At 38.0% G+C, this 14,945-nt stretch overlaps 1 protein-coding gene across 8 annotated transcripts in view; it reads left to right on the top strand.

The window, feature by feature from the left end:
* TMCC3 (transmembrane and coiled-coil domain family 3) overlaps positions 1–14,945 on the top strand; it is a 332,700-nt gene that overhangs the window by 292,466 nt on the left and 25,289 nt on the right. The gene's annotated exons all lie outside the window — the stretch shown is intronic.

Genomic DNA, 14,945 nt, shown 5'->3' with positions numbered 1-14,945 from the left:
CAGTGAGGATAAGGGAGACTAAATCAGGACCCGTTGCAGGGGGTGGCCTGAGGGCCTTTTGAGTCTAGCTACACTTTTAAGTAGGGCCTCAAATTGAGATATTTAACATTAACTCCTAAGAGATTAGTATGACTAAAAGAGGACTTATTCATCATACATTTTAAACACATATATTTAGTATATTTTACTGTGTAATTTATTCCATAGTCTTTACTTTTAAAGTGTTTGTAAATTGTGAAATGCAATACATAAAAGGTATCCTGTTTAAAAAATAACACAAAACACCCCAGTATGTAAAACTTAGGATAAGAAATTGAACTTGACCCTATGACCCTTTTTCCTGTTTACATATCCCTCCCCCACAACCCCCCCAAGAGGACACCCGTCTCCTAAGGTTCATGTTAACCGTGCCCTTACTTTTTTCTCTATCATTTTAATACCATCTTTGTGTTTCTACCTAAACAATAATTTGCAGGGATTTGACCTTTGTAAAGTAGAATTCATACTGTATATGTTCTTTTGTGACTTTCTTTTGAGATTTATCCATGTTGATCCCTGTAGCTGTGGTTCTTTTTCATTAAATTGGATGAATTTAAACTATATGTAATATATATATATTTATGCACGTGTCATGTATGTATTGTATTGTCTGTAGACCTTTGGGTGATTTATTTTTTGCTGTTGTAAACAATACTGCGGTAAGTATTTTTAATGCATCCTCCTAACATGGACCTTGTTCTCTAAGGTGAATTTCTGGGACTTAAAGGAGATGTGCATGTTCACATGCCAAACAGATTTCAAGAGTGGTTGTGCCACATTATACAACTTCAGTCTTGCCCCACTGTGGTACCTACCATACTCTATTCTCATACAACATTGTGACAAATGTTTTTAATAAATCCTTATTGTCTTTGAAGGACAATTATTGCCATATATTTTTATGTTTTAAAAATTAATTAAATGCAGGGAAGTAGCAGTGGCTCAATCAGCTGGGCTCCTGTCTACCATATGGGAGGCCCTGGGTTCGCGTCGCGTCCCCGGCCTCCTTCTGAAGGGCGGCTAGCCCACACGCCGCAGAGTATTGCCCAACCTGCAAGAGCCACAGAGAGCTGACTCAGCAAGGTGACGCAACAAAAAAGGGAAACAAGTGAAAACACAGAAGAGCACGCAGTGAATGGATACAGAGAGCAAAGAACAACAAGCAAGCCGCAAGGTGGCGGAATAAATTCAAAAATAAATACGACACACAGAAGAACATACAGCGAATGGACACACAGAACAGACAGCAAGCAGGCCATGGTGGGGAGGGGGATGGAAAAACAACCAAAAAAGCCTTACAAAATTAATTAAATGCAAACATTTCAAATACATCAGTTTTTAAAATCTGATTTTGGCATCACCTTATTTTAAACTAAATTCTAGGCCCTCAAAAAAAAAAATAAAGTGAACATCATCCTATCTTGTCGGCTTCTGAGAAACTTCTAAAGAAAACAATAAATTTTTTTAAAAAGGAGCTAGCTTTATTGTTTTGGGTTTTTTTAGTTTGTTATTACAGAAGCTGCTTTGAAGGGCAAAACCAAACTTGAAAACCTAACCATCATAAATAAAAGAATCTAGCCTTCAAGAGTCACATGAGCTATATACAGCAGTCACTGGATGAACTCGGGGGCTGTCTTCAGCTGCCATGAATAGAGTTCATCACAGACTCCCATCAGCAGCTTCTGTGAATGTTCTGAGCGAAGAGCCCATCTGAGAAACATCACTGCCTGCATAATACCAATTCAAAGCTATGATCATTGGGAAACCCACTGCTCAGTAGAAATAGCACGGGGCTTTCCATAGCAGCAGTCCTTGAGAAGATGGTGTTTGTGAAGATGTATATAAAAAGTATAATATACATTAGTATACAGTATTTCCTTTAAGAAATTAGATTTTCATTTGAAAATATTTATGACTTGGCAATTCTGCCTTTTGTTTTTGGTAGAACTGCCTCTTAAGACATGGTTTTACTTCCTCAGGGAATTGGTTTTAAAAACTCTTCCCAGGAGGGAGTTCTTTTGAAAAAAAAATCACAAATCAAGTTAGATTTACAAAAATGTGTATATCCTGGACCCAGGAGCCAATTATTTGCTACTGTTAGCAAAAACATGGATCCATAGATGAAATAAGGAAGTATCTTCAATGGGCTAATGAGATTTTGTAAATATTTGTGTATTAGTCTCACTTTGAGGAGGCAGGCACTGGGGGCTTTTTAAAAACTATGAAAATAACAAGGTGACTAAACGCTACCAAAAAGAGAATATTAAAAAGTGAGTGTCTCTGTCTCCAGATTTCCAGCTTATTCCCTAGAGTTAATTTCCAACAACAATTTCTAAAATATACTTCTAGAAATTTACCATACAAATAGAGTACACTTGTACATATCTCTGTAAACCCCACCCGCTTTTTAAAGCACGAACAAGCATGTTCTGTAGGCATAGATTTGTATCTTTCTTTTTTCCCTTAACGGTTTGGCTTGGATAGCTTTCCATGAGAGCTCATTCAGGTCTACCTTCATTTTAATGGCTGCATTGTTTTCCATTGCCCTAGAATTTTTTAAAGTGGTTCTTTTGATGAGTGTCTGCTTTTTCCAGAATTTTTCTATTAATGGGAATTTAAAATGTATTTCTAAAGCTATTGCTCATTTGTCTTTTACAACTTGAATCTTTATCACCAAAATCATCACATAAAACTCTTCTTAGATTTTGTCATAAAGCCTGGTGATTTCTCAGAGGTGATGTGGTGAAGAATAGCTTATTTGTAATTTATAGTTAGAATGCAGTTCTATTTTTCCTGTAGATGACTAAGTTTTATCTGTAAAGGCTTTGGGGGGAAAGTCTGGGCGGGGGGAAAGTCTGGGCCGAGGAAAGTGACAATGTTTAATGTTAGAGAAACAAACTCTGACTTTGTTGCTAACCAGCTGTGTGGTCTGGCCATAGACAGGCAAGTTGTTTAACTTTTTGTTCTCACTCTTTTCCTCCATAAAGTAGGATGAAATATCTAAAAGTAAGGATATGAGAGAAACAAACTAAGAACTATGATGCTGTGATGCATTCTCAGAAGTTAAAAATCTTGTGATTATAAGTATTCTCTTATAATCTGGCTTTCTCATATTCTTGATTGCTAGTCATATAAGTTATTAGAGAGAATGATTAGTGTGATTTAAGGTAAATAGAAATTATAAACTTTCAGAATTTGATATTTTTAAAAGGATAGGTTATTGCTTTCTTTTTAATCTATGTTGACCTCTTTATTCTTTAGAAGTCCTATTTTTTGACACATAAAAATGCTAGTATAATAGTAGAGGAAAAATTGTTATACTGATCCCCATAGAAAATCCTTATAATTTCATTTTCTCTTCTGTTATGACTGAGATTTTACTAGAAACACATGCTATGTCAGAAGGGATAAGAGATTAAATAGAGCTTCTCACATTATATATGAATACGTGAAAAGAGTGGAGAGAAATTGAAGAACAGTTACTTCTCGCACCCCTGTATGTACAGGAACTGTATGGAAATACCTCTAGCTGCTGAGAGTTTGGTGGGCCGTTGGGATAATCGCACAGGATGATGGTGATCACGATGGTGGTGGTGGTGATACAAGGCGAAGCATTATGTTAGAAATGGCAAAGACAAATAAGAGAAAGAGGCAAAAGTCCCATATATACTTTGGTCTCCATTTCTGTTATTTAAATTTCTTGATTATTTTTCCCTGTTTTAAGATGTTTGGCAAACTATATGGAAACTTCAGAAGGCTGGGTTTTTCCTTTTCCCTGGTGGTTGTGATGGTCATGATGGTGGAGGAGTTTGTGATGTTTAAGGATGTGAGGAAAAGGAAATGTATTTACAACTTGGTGGTTAACGAATTGGAAGTCTCTAACTCTCCTTTCCTACCTCTAATGCAAATAGCACTGTGCTGAAACTGGATATAACCTGATTAGCAAAGGTTTTAAAAATGATAAATCCCTCTATTTGGACATGGCAGGAGTTTCATTATATGGAGCTTATCATTGCATTAATATATCTCTAATGGTATTTTTGCAAACATTGTTAGTTTTCTATTTAAACACTGTTTTCCTTCCTTTCTACCTAGATGGCAGAGCCTACTCCCAAAATAGAAGCTGAAAATGTTAGACACATTTTGTCACCTCCCTGGCAGCTAGGGTATGGACATGAGATTCAGTCCTGACCAAAGGAACCTTAAGGGGAAACCTGCTGAGGAGTTTCTGGAAAATGTTTTCCTCTCTAATAAAATATGGGGCAAGAGAAGAATCCCATTCTATAGACAGAAATTGTCTACATTTGATTCCTAGAACTACAGTAGCTGTCTTGCCTCCATGAGGAACGTGTTCCTAGGGTAGTAGAGTGAAAAGATAGAGCTCAGGGTCCTCGTTGACATTTTTAAGTCACTAAACAAGCCCTGTCCTCTGATCTTCTTAGTTTGTGAGATTATAAGTGCCTTGTTATTGAAACTTCTTTTATCCGTGTGCTTAGGTACTGAGATTGTCTTACCCAACAGAGACTTTTACTCATAGGAAATATTATCAAAGTGGCAACATTACTCCATTATGAGACAGTAGAGTACCTATTACATTCAAGAAACAATGTGTGTCTCTCAGGGTAACTAATAATATGAGGCAGTAAAGGATTTACTACAACAATATGGACTTAGTAAGAATAACAGGAGTTCAGAGTAAGCGCTAATTACTTGATCAGAGGAGATAAAAAATGACTTTGTGTAGAAGAGGTTAAATTGAACTAGACCCTGGAGGAACTCCAAGATTTTGGTCAGGAGGGAGCTGGGGAGGGCATTCTAGGAAGTTTGAAGTTCTTGAAAGAACAGAGGCTATGGCATCAGACTTGGGTTCAAATCCTGGCTCAACACTCACTATTTTGTAACCTTATCATATGATCTCTTTGATCTTTATCATAATACAGTGAACATAACTTGCAGAATTAGGGTGAGGATTAGAGACAAAATATGTCAAGCATCTGTCATGCTGGCAGGCACATGGCAGACATGAAGTAGATGATATAGATGAAAAGAGTACTAGTAAGAACTGCATGCATGGGGGTGCACCATGAGCAAGACAAGGTAAACAAGTAGAAATGAGTTTGGCATGTCATTTTTTTATCTGGACAGAGTTCACCTGGACCAAGCCAGCTGAACTCTCAGATGATATAAAGGTACAAAACCTTGAGAGACAGGTTTGGGTCAAGACACGGAGGACCTTGAATTCCAAAGTTAGGACTTTAACCCTCATCCTGGAGACAATCTGTGTGGTGACTATTAAGAGGGGCAGCCTGGAGACAATAAGATGAATTAAATCATTGCAATCGTCCAGATGTGCAGTATAAAAGACCTAGACAAGGGAGGTGTCAGGAGTTGAAGAGAAAAGAAGGGTCAGCTTTTAAAATGAATATCAGGAAGGAAGAAAGGAAGCTTAGTGATATGGAAGGCAAGGGAGAGGGACGATTTTGTGATGAGTCCTAAAGACTGGATGCCTGTCACTCATACAGTGTGAAATTCAGAACAGACTTGTTATAATTCTAAATCACCATATCCCAGGTAGGGACAAGAACAGTTGGAAGGGTTTACTGAAAATTTTGGTGAAAGATGCTACATAAGTGGAAGATAAATGATGTTGCCATAATATCATTGAATTCTTGTCTATTTCTTGTTTTGGTTCCCTAGAAGGATGCTCCCCATAATAAAATAAATATACCATTACCTCTGATTAGGTATGATTGAACACTCTGAGTCAATCCAATAATATGAAATATATGCTCACTGATTATTGACTCAATATTTGTCTAGTATGCAAAGCAATCAAGGAGAGTGTTTCTTTGACACATGGATTGTAGTAATTACAGTTATATTTACAATGGCTCTATTAATAAAACAGTCAAAACATCTAAAGTAATGAATGGCACCTCTAAGAGGCATCATAAAGTATAGAAATCAAAGAAATTTTAATTTATCAAATCCAGGCTATAGTATCCTAATATCTTAGACTAAATGACATTTCATAATATTGTCAGTTGGTGAATCTTGAACAGATAGATGGTTCTCCACATTTTGAAATACTGAATAAGGTAAGTGGGCTGACTTAAAGTAATTAAGTGCACCTCTTTGGAGACACTGTTAGTAGATAGCAGCCCTTGGAGTCTTATTAACTTGATCAGCTTTCCTAATATAAGGCAAGAAGGAAACTGCATCGTTCATATATCTTAGAAAATTAGGCACAGTGTATTCTTTGGGCATAAATGAATTTGTTTTCAAATAGTAATTCTGCATCAGGCAGGTGTCCCTGTCTGAGAGTTTTCACAGTTGTATTGGAAAGCTAGGGCTCTGAGCCAGGTATATGGTCCATGATTTGGTTTATTGCAATTCCCAGTAAATAGAAAAAAACTTCTGGCATTGAAACTTTTCTAAATTACCTTCTAGCTGCCTCACCAGTTCCCCCACATTTTTTTTAAATTAATCTAACTGGGATATTTTAAATTCCTTTCAGACAGAACTTGAGTGAGAATACCTAGACTGTACAGAGAGGTGTATTGTGATATTTTCTTATGGTCAGAAGAATCTGGGGAATTTTCCATATCTGTAGCTTACTATAAGTTATCCCTCAAAAAAGTAAAATATAAAACTCCAAAAAAAAAAAACAGTTAAAATGTATGAGCTGTCAAAATACTACTTTACCTTTATAGTATCTATAACATAGCTGATGCTCAACAAATGAAGCTAATTAACATACAGTACTGTTCAATTTTTGCAAGAAGAAAATTCTAGCTTGTCAATTTGTACTGCATTTTGTCAGCTCTTTAAAATTTTCTAAAGTTTTTGAAAATGTTCACAGCACTACGTAATATTTGTTTTTAATACCAGAATATGAAAGAGCAATATATAAAAGACTGAAAAAGAGTAACAATCCTAATGGCAAAGCACTAATATTTATGGTAAAAGTGAATACATTAGATTTAGATGCAAATAGATTTAATCTTAAATTCTTCAAAGTGCAGCAAAATCCTAAAAAAAAAACCATGTTGATGCAGATTGCTAATGCAGCAGTTATTTAGACAGCTAATGTTTCTCTAAGAGGCTGACTTTAATTAAAAGCACACAGTACACTTAGGGCTTACTCACTTACTTAGACCCAAATTGTTTTTATGACAGTTATTGGAATTGATTAATTTAGGTTCCAAACTAGCCCCATAAAACTGAAGGATTTCCACTTGACAAATGTTTATCAGCATCTTCTGTGAGTCAGTGGTAAAAGCACTGGGGTCAGATGAATATGGTAGCTTCTGCCCTAGGACTTCACTGTTTAGACAAGGAGACATACAGAATCACAGAACCACAGGGTTGTAGTGAAATGTAATAAGTACTCTGGGGAACAAAGAGGAGAAATCAAGTAACCAGAAGACTTCATTCAGAAGGCATTTTAGGAAGGTAATATTTGACTTGGATTTAGAAGAGGAAGTTCAAAAATCATACAAGAGTGTAGCAAGGAACATAATGTGTCAACAGAGGCAAAAGTAGAATGTTTAAGAAACTGAAAGTCAAGAAACACATGTGGCTCAACCAGTTGGGCTCCCATCTACCATATAGGAGGTCCAGGGTTTGATGCCCAGGGCCTCCTGGTGAGGGTGAGCTGGTCCACGCAGAGTGCCGGCCCACACGGGAATGCTTCCCTGCCCAGGAGTGCCACCCTGCGTGGGAATGCCGCAGCCCAGCACAGGAAAGCCACCCCACGCAGCAGTGCTGACCAATGCAGAGAGCCGGCACAGCAAAATGATGCAACAAGAGACACAGAGGAGAGAAAATAAGATGATGTAGCAGAACAGGAAGTTGAGGTGGCACAAAAGAGTAATTGCCTCTCTCCTACTCCATAAGGTCCCAGGATCGGTTCCCAGAGCCACCTGATGAGAATACAAGCAGACACAGAAGAACACACAGCAAATGGACCCAGAGAGCAGACAACGGGGGGGGGGGGGGGGGGGGTTGGGGGGAAGGGAGAGAAATAAAATATTTTTTAAAAACCAAACTAAATGTTATTTGGGGTGACTCAAATTCAGAAGGACTAAATGGATCATTCTAAATTGGTGTATGACTGTGAGTGGGGCAAGAGAGTGGGGCAAAGGTTCCTATGGGGAGGGGACACGAGACTCTGGAAAGTCCAGTCAGCCTGCAGTTGGCTCTATAAACCACTCTGGAATTGACACTTTACCTTGTTGGGAAAGGCAGTGTTTTTAAAGTAGATGTAGATTTTTTTAAGTCATAAAAATAAAGCTTTGAGAAATACGGAAGTTGGAATATAGAAAAGAGAAAGAAGGGAGGGGAAATCACCCATAAACCCCTGCCTTAAAAAAGACGTTGTTTAGATTCTTAGGTATTTTTTAAACCCACATGGCTGTGACCACATTGTGCATAGTGATTTCCAGTTTGATTCATGGGCTGATAAGAGTCATATAAGAATGATTCATTAATGCATCAGTAAGAGTTGTTCAGTATATGCCTATACACACACACTGCAATGCAGACCAACACCAAGTGAATTTGTGGTGCAGGGGTCACATGACCATGCCTACTGTTTTTTCAAACATCACTTGATGCTAAGGACAGATGAGTTCTCACGGTCACATGAGGGAAGGCAGGCATTTTGCTTCCTCAGTACATGATCAGTAATTTATTCTCTCTCTGTTCATCTCTCTTCTAAGGACCTGAAATACTAAACAAATTCCTATTATTGTCAGAACCCGGTGCTTTTCATCAGGGGGTCAACAGATTACAAGGGGCGAAGTTTTCACTTAAGAGCAACAAAAAGGCAGATGTAAGGATGACTTCCCCAAAGGATGTGATTCCTCCTTTATTTATGGAATAAAAAGAGAAATCCTTACTTCCTATCATACTCTCCTTAAATAGGCAGCTGGGTGATTTTTTACCTGTGTGTACACTGTATCATTCCCACCTGGATTTACATTGGCTGCACCCAGGCCCTCCCTTCTGCCACCTTCTGGGAACTCGTTTTCCCCACCCCTGCTTCCCCACAAAGATGAACACTGTTGAGACCTCCACATAAAGGAATCCCTACAGCTTGTATTTTTGTGTCCGTTTCTTTCATTAAGTATTACATACATGAGATCTGTCTTTATATTAGGACAACTGTTCATCCCCTTTTTACTTGTTGCATGTGGTTTTTACTGCTTTTTGCTTTATTTTGGCAAATAAGATTTCATTATAAATAAGGGTAAATATTTAATTTGTGTTAGTTGACATGTGCTGATAATTTAGTTTATTAACAAAATTATTGGCATTTTGAATGGGGCTGCCAGCTTTACAGACCTGGTAGTGAAAGAATTGTCAAGTGTAAGAGCTGCAAGGCCCTTAGAGGTCACAGAGTTCAGCCACTTTATTTTCTCAAATGAAAGACCTAAGGTTTTAACTGGCACTTAATCCCCTATTGATTGAGTTCACCTTTCTTCCCGAGGTCACTCTGTGGTATCCCAATCCAAATTGGTCATAAGAAGGACCCTCAGTCAACAGAAAATTAATCTTGGAGTTCAGAAGTTTTGAAAAAATTTCAATTATCTAGAAAGTTCATTTGCTCATCTAGAACAGTTTCCTCATCATTGCCCATTAAATGAGATGTTATTGACTCTGTTCATGGAACTTATTTTTTTGTAGAACCAATCCTTGAAGGAGAAAGAAGGAGAAAGTTTTAAAATAATGTGCATGTTTATTATAGAATTTTCAATTTGAATGGATCATCTTGAACTTTTGCCATTATCAGATGTAGTACTTTTCCAGTCTGGTGAAAACCTCAAAGATTATATTCTTAGGATGGGAAAGTTTTATGTTGTGGGAAAACAGTAAGGAAAATGGTTTGAAGTTGAAACGTTTCCATACGCAGACAAAAAGTGTGGGCTTAGGAAGCGGGCCTTGACTAGATGGAACACCCGTCTGGTCAGCGCAAAAAAAGTTTGTATGAGGAGACATTTGAACTTCTTATGACCTGTACCTTATTATAGTAAATAACAAACATCTGCTTGTTAGTTCCTAAATAAATATGATGGGGAAGCTAGGGTTGAGGCTCTCAGTTTCAGAAGCTGTGAGTCCCCTGGTGCCATCTTTATTTCCTCTCTTGTGTCTTTCTGTCCTTTTATTTCTTCAGTTCTACATTGCCTTCCCTTCATGCAAACCCATTGCTGAGCTGGTCTCAGCAGTCTTAGAGGTAAATTCTGATTCTCTAATCTCCACAAGTGATAAAACAGTCCATAATCTTATACCTTCCTACTAAGGTTGTAATGATGCATAGAAAGGATTTTGAAGGACGTATTAGTGGCCAGGAAATAATCGCAGAATGTTCTTCAGAATGTCTGAGCCTTCTTAAGTATAATCGCAAACAAAGAAACAAGTGATTTACCTTTTTCCTAATTTTAAGGCACTATTTTTCAAATGTTGATCATGAAATAAATTTAGTTACAGCTATCATTTTATGTTTTTAGATGGAAAAGGAGGAACAGTACCACATACACACATCTACCCTATCCAGATTCAACAGCGAACACTTTTTACATAGTTGTGTCATTGTGTGTGTGTGTGTGTTGTGTAAACTGTTTCATAGTAACAGACATCAGGGCAATTCTTTTCTAATATGCATCTGCAAACAATAAGGACTTTTTCTGCATAATGAATAGCATTAGCATGCCTAACAAAATTAACTGTAATTCCCTAGTAGCATTCAATTTATAGTTGTCCAAAAAATGAGCTGGCCAAATTTTTTATATAGTTTTGTTGCATATAGTAAAGCTAAGTATATATTTTTATTAAATAAAAATAATATTTCTTACTGTGGGTCTCATTCAGAACTTGAAATATACTGCTTTATAGCATAGGGAAGTTGGTTACGTAAAAAAGTGTCTGCTACTCAGTGATACTGTTAATTTGTTGCTGAGTGTTGTGTAGCATTCCTAAAAAGTGAGTGTCTTCAGTAACATAAATATCCAACAAGTGAGAACCCGTTCAAAAGTGTAAATGAGAACCAAAATGTCTAGTCCAGATGGATCAGGATCGGGAGGAAGTGGGTTGGGCAGTAGTCCTTTGGAAATCTTGAAGAAATGGTAGAATTTGGATAGGACAGAGACTTGGAAATGGTGTGTTCAGAATGAAGTGGCGTAAGTACTGAGGTAAAAGAAAAAGTATGGGAATATGTTGAGTGTACCACTGTACTGAGCTTGGTCTGATGAGTGGTGAAGGAAGGATAAAGGCATTTGATAGCTAGAGTAGGGAAAATTACTCAGGGTTTAAGTACCAGCAGGAGGAAGAGCCTAATTCCTTTATTAAAGGAAGAACCACTGTATGTCTTGAGTAGTGTTGTAATTTGGTAGAAGTGGAAGTTTGGAAGATGAGTATAACAACTGTATATGAACTGGGTTGCAGGAATAAAACATTGAAAGCAATGAAACTTGGTTAAACTATTGCCCTTTGTATAGAAGAAATAGAAGTGAGGGTCTGGATTCAGAGAGATGGAGACAGGAAGGAAGGGTCAATTTGGAGAGGAATTACTCGTCAAAGAAATAGTAGAACTCAGTGACATGACAATATGAATAAGGGATGAAAAAATTTAAGAAGCTGAGTAAATAGCAGAATGATGGCACTGATAGGTCATGAAATTAAGTATAACCTCGTCCAAAAACTGTATAGATACATTATCTACATAAAAACAAGCCTTTGTGACAAAATTCCAAGGAAGTGATTTTAGGAGACCTGTCAGAGGATATAGTGAGTTATAATTATTAAAAAAGTTTTCCTTGAACAATTTCCCTTGTTTTGCTTAAAGATATAGAGATGGGAAATATTAGACATGTTTCTTTAGGGTCTTTATTCAGAGTCCTAGCTTTACTGAAAATAGCAACATAGAAGAATAATGACACTTATTAAAAAAATTAAAGACCAGATACTGAGATCTTAAATTTTAGTCATTTGAGATACTGTACATTTTAAAGTCAGATTAAATCACTCAAAAAATAGGTAGGGCTTAGGCTTTGTCATGGTCTGTGAGCATCTTTGAAAAATTACCTTTACTGTTCAGGCTCATTGAAACTTGATCTTTAAGGGACCTCGTGGTATGAGTTTGAGATGCTTGTTTCTTCTCCTCCCCACCTCTCTACTGCAAGGTACCTGCACAGACAGGTTCCAGGAATGTTGGGGAACGGAGGCAGACAATTTGCAGCTTCTTCTGGAAGAGCTTAATCATGGCAACAGCAGCGTCATTGTTCTTGGCTTTGGACTTTTCTGACGTTCTTGCCTAGTTCAAGGTGTGTTGAGTTTAGTAAAGATAGCCAACATTTATGTAGCACTTAGTCTATACAAGACCCTGATGCAAGCACTTCACAAATATTAATTCATCTAATCCTTACAGTCACCCAGTGAGGTAGATTTACAAATGAGGAAACCGAGGTCTAGAGCAAGAAGTGTAGGTGATACAATTAATTAGGGCAGAGCTGGGATTAGAATCTAAGCAGTTCAGCTCTGAGATCTGTGCTTTTTTTTTTTTTTTTTTTAAAGATTTATTTTTATTTATTTAATTCCCCTCCCCTCCCCCGGTTGTCTGTTTTCTGTGTCTTTTTGCTGCGTCTTGTTGTCTTGTTTCTTTGTCCGCTTCTGTTGTCGTCAGCGGCACGGGAAGTGTGGGCCGCGCCATTCCTTGGCAGGCTGCTCCCTCCTTCACGCTGGGCGGCTCTCCTTATGGGTGCACTCCTTGCGCGTGGGGCTCCCCTACGCCGGGGACACCCCTGTGGGGCACGGCACTCCTTGCGCGCATCAGCACTGCACATGGGCCAGCTCCACACGGGTCAAGGAGGCCCGGGGCTTGAACCGCGGACCTCCCATGTGGTAGACGGACGCCCTAACCACTGGGCCAAAGTCCGTTTCCCAGATCTGTGCTTTTAACCACTAATTCATGCTACCACTGTGGTAGAGTTAAGCTCTGTTTAGGATACATAACTTTGAAATCAGAGCTTTTCTATGAAATCTGAGCTGACTGCAAGCATTGTAAGTGGGCCCTGGAAGACTATTTCCTCTGTTTTGGGAATACAGTCAACTTTAATGTAGATTTGGGCTCAAAGAAGGGTTACGGTATAGCGTTTATCTTTTAAAAATCACAGCCATGATTCATGGTTTCCTTTCTTCATGGTTTCCTTTCTCCCAGAGTACAAAACAGTATGTTCCTCGAGTACCAGTCTCCACCCCAAACATGAATCTTTGGCAATTTTAAATTGCTGTGGCTGTGGGAGAAGGAAACCTCTTATCTGCTTCTTGGTAGAGCATTTAATGACTAAAGAGAATCTGCTAAGACTTAAGCCAGAAGAGGGAATTTATGTACGAGCTGGCGTATTTCACTGGTGTTGAGAATCATTATTAGTAGTCAAAACAGAAGCAACCTACTTTTTTTTTTATTATGTAAGATACCTTGGGATTTAAGCTAATTTCTTCTCTTACATATTAATGTCAAATTGGGAACATATTCACTAATTGCCTCCTGGCACTATGGAATTTTGTTAGTATTTGCTCTTCTGATTCTTCTACCATACATCTTCTTCACCTTTAAAACATTTAATGGTAACAAGAATTTGAGTAAACTATAACTGAATTCTCTATGTTGTAGAAGTAATGGCAAATAGGCATGTGTTCAATAAAAGCATCTGGCATAAATAGTAGGCTTTCAATGAAAGAAAGGGATGCTATTAGAGTGCACACTTTGGAGCCAGGTTGATGGGCTGGAGTCACAACTCTGCCATTCCTTAGCTTTGTGACTTCAGACAAGTCAATTACTTTCTCTGTCTTTAAAATGGTAATAACTATTCTAATCTCAGGTTCTTGAAAGGAAAAATAAAATATGTGAAGCATTGAGAAAATCACATGATCTTAGTAAATCCCTAATAATTGGTAACTCCTTTTTTTTAAAATAAATTTGAGCATCTTGCCAAGAGCATCTTTTCCCCAGTTTCAATTCAAGCAGCTTGTCAGACTGACATTATTTGGCCTAACTGATTTATTTTGGATCTCAATCCTAAAATTTTGTAAGAAGTGACAATTAAGAAATCATTATTCTTTCATTTATTAATTCCACAAATAATTGTGTTCTTGTAGTGCAGTACATTTCTGTTTGATTTTTTAGTTTCTTTGCAATATAGCGTGAGATTCAGAACAATCTTACTGAGAGGGCAGGTCAAATTATATTGTTACCATGTAATGAATGAAGAACATAAGATCTGATAAAAAATAAATGTTTTCTGTAAAAGTTGATTTAAATTTTTATTCCTTGGGGTGTCTAGAATTTTAAATGACAAAATGGGTAATTCTTTTTTTTTAAAGATTTATTTATTTCTCTCCCCTCCTGCCACCCCAGTTGTCTGTTCTCTGTGTCTATTTCCTGCGTGTTCTTTGTCCACTTCTGTTGTCAGCGGCACAGGAATCTGTGTTTCATTTTGTTGCGTCATCTTGATGTGTCAGCTCTCCATGTGGGTGGCACCATTCCTGGGCAGGCTGAACTTTCTTTCGCGCTGAGCGGCTCTCCTTATGGGGTGCACTCCTTGTACATGGGGCTCCCCTAGACGGGGGACACCCTGCATGGCATGGCACTCTTTGCACGCATCAGCACTGTGCATGGCCCAGCTCCACATGGGTCAGGGAGGCCTGAGGTTTGAACCGTGGACCTCCCATCTGGTAGATGGATGCCCTAACCACTGGGTCAAGTCTGCTTCCCGAAAATGGATAATTCTAAATCAGAGTATTTTAGTTAGCCAGGCTACGGTACAAATACCACACAAAGGACTGTTAATATGAACAAAGCTGCCTTGAACATTCTTGTATAAGTCTTATACAAGACTTACACAAGA

This window comes from Dasypus novemcinctus, chromosome 12 (assembly GCF_030445035.2).
Source record: "Dasypus novemcinctus isolate mDasNov1 chromosome 12, mDasNov1.1.hap2, whole genome shotgun sequence".
NCBI classification, from domain to species: Eukaryota; Metazoa; Chordata; class Mammalia; order Cingulata; family Dasypodidae; genus Dasypus; species Dasypus novemcinctus.
Note: the sequence above shows the minus strand (reverse complement) of the source record. Positions and strands in the feature narration are given on the sequence as shown.